We start from the raw sequence: 2,500 nt of genomic DNA, 5'->3' as shown, positions 1-2,500 counted from the left end.
TTAATGCGGCTTGTACTGAGACATGCATGGCTTAATCTTTGAGACAAGCATATGACTACTGGCAGGATCAACCAGGGAGCTGCGTCAACGAGAGCTGAGCAGCCGGCCGCCCGGGAGTGTGTCCCGAGGGCCCGCGCGAACACGCAAGCGTCCGCTCAATTATTCTGCAAACAGGAGGAGGCTGAGCTCCCCTGCACGATACACCTCGAAACCCTCTCAGGTCCCGGCGGCGCGCAGCGCCGTCCTAAGTACTTGGTCGGGTTCGAGAGAGGCGCAATCGCCCGGAGATAGGCGAGTAGACGCTTTCAGTGCGAACACCCGTGCTCCCAACTGAGCTTGCCGCTGCCGACAGAGGCCCGGGAGCGTGCTGTCGTGGCATTGCCGGCGGGAAACAACACGCGCCACCTACGGTGACCGGCAGCTCCAACGCCAGCGCCACAGAAGGGCAAAGCCCCACTTGGGTGCAGAAGCGAACTCTCCCAGCACAGCGCACGCGCCAACACGTCCGCAGAGCTGCGATACAAACCACCTGCGAGAACCGCTGGGGGCGACCGAGCAGCAGACGGCGTCGCGACGCCGAGTGCCGGGCGGCGGCGCATCCTCAACGCACACAGTCCGCAATCGGACCAGCACACTGCAGATGTCCACCGCGCTTCGCACCGGGCTCGGCAGAACCCACTTTGGCCGCCTGGCGCCGCGCGCAGGGTGCGCCGGCGCATAGCTGGGACGCCAGCCGGGCCCGTCGGCCGGCGCTCCTGCCACTGGGCGCCCCCCACCAGCCGGCTGTAGTGCGTGCGCTCACGCAGCGCGCGGCCAGCACGCCGGGCGGCCCCCCCTCACCGGCCGGGGACTGTCCCGCCAAGCCACAGCCTCGTATCGCTTCATACCCACATGGCCAACTCAGGTTCGGGGGCATGGCGGGTACCGCCGAAACAACCGGTTCACAGATGTACCGATCGTCGCTATCACCGATGCACCTGCAGCGCGAACAACCGCTCAACAACTGATTTCCAGTTCATTTGCGGATCTTTGGCAGCAAACGTATACGTCAATCTACATTTGCGACATCTACGATTCTGGCATGCCTGCATGTTATGTGTCACGACACGCTACATCAGCCCACATACACACTGCGGCATGTACACGAGAGAACACGTGGAAGATGGTCCGCGCACGTGTGCAATGTCCCTTGCGCGGTCGACTGTCAACCGGCCTCTGTAGCATGTCGCAGATGTGGAACGCGGTCCACCGTGCTATCATGTTGTGTGGGGCAATACGATTAAATAGGAAAACCCTCGTCGCTACATCAACAGACGGCTCACGCTGATTCCCGGCAGAGGGAGGAGGGGGGGGGGCCAACATGCAATACTTTCGTCCGTACCTACTTACCACATGTCTGTACGGCGTACAACAGTGCAATCTCGCTGTAATGGGGAGACGAGACAAGTAGCATCGTGCACAACATATGGCCCTTATGATTCGCCATTGTAGGGCGCAGCCGGTGTACGGTCAAGCATGTGCCACATTATGTCACTCAGTACGTAACGACGGATGATCAGTGTGGGTTACGCGTACATCAGCGGACAGTCCACACAGGCCGTACCACAACGTACACTGACTGCATCGACAACCGAATGCAACTGAACAGCTGCAAGGCTCATTTCACAAACAAACGCCTGACCGACCAGCTTGGAAGGGCAGGAGGGGAGGGCGATATTCGTTCTGTAGCGGTACACCCTTCCAGTGGTTAGCGGGACTGTGTAGAAAGTACGCAACACTCGAAAGACCTTTATGTGAGGGTACGCACCATGGCATCAAGAAATACACATGACACCAGAGGATCCAAGCAGTGAACTATGTTCAGAGGGTTGCTGTTAGGCAAAGCTACATTCCTGTGACGTTACATGTGACAGTTAAGGTGCAGTGTAAGTTAGGGTAAGGTGCAGTGTAAGTTAGGTTAAGGTGCAGTGTAAGTTAGGTTAAGGTGCAGTGTAAGTTAGGTTAAGGTGCAGTGTAACTTAGGTTAAGGTGCAGTGTAACTTAGGTTAAGGTGCAGTGTAAGTTAGGTTAAGGTGCAGTGTAACTTAGGTTAAGGTGCAGTGTAACTTAGGTTAAGGTGCAGTGTAACTTAGATTAAGGTGCAGTGTAACTTAGGTTAAGGTGCAGTGTAACTTAGGTTAAGGTGCAGTGTAACTTAGGTTAAGGTGCAGTGTAAGTTAGGTTAAGGTGCAGTGTAAGTTAGGTTAAGGTGCAGTGTAACTTAGGTTAAGGTGCAGTGTAACTTAGGTTAAGGTGCAGTGTAACTTAGGTTAAGGTGCAGTGTAACTTAGGTTAAGGTGCAGTGTAACTTAGGTTAAGGTGCAGTGTAACTTAGGTTAAGGTGCAGTGTAACTTAGGTTAAGGTGCAGTGTAACTTAGGTTAAGGTGCAGTGTAACTTAGGTTAAGGTGCAGTGTAACTTAGGTTAAGGTGCAGTGTAACTTAGGTTAAGGTGCAGTGTA

The 2,500-nt window shown here is 55.1% G+C and overlaps 1 non-coding gene across 1 annotated transcript in view; it reads right to left on the bottom strand.

Annotated features, from left to right (window-relative positions):
- The window catches only part of LOC126313018 (small subunit ribosomal RNA), a 1,893-nt gene extending 1,815 nt beyond the window's left edge, over positions 1-78 (bottom strand). Inside the window, exon 1 of the ribosomal RNA XR_007554912.1 lies at positions 1-78. This exon is cut by the window's left edge and continues 1,815 nt beyond it. This is a non-coding gene — a ribosomal RNA (small subunit ribosomal RNA).
- Between the last annotated feature and the right edge of the window lie 2,422 nt (positions 79-2,500).

This window comes from Schistocerca gregaria, unplaced genomic scaffold (genome assembly GCF_023897955.1).
Source record: "Schistocerca gregaria isolate iqSchGreg1 unplaced genomic scaffold, iqSchGreg1.2 ptg000458l, whole genome shotgun sequence".
Lineage (NCBI taxonomy): Eukaryota > Metazoa > Arthropoda > Insecta > Orthoptera > Acrididae > Schistocerca > Schistocerca gregaria.
The sequence above is the reverse complement of the archived record's forward strand: the minus strand, read 5'-3'. Positions and strand labels throughout refer to the sequence as shown.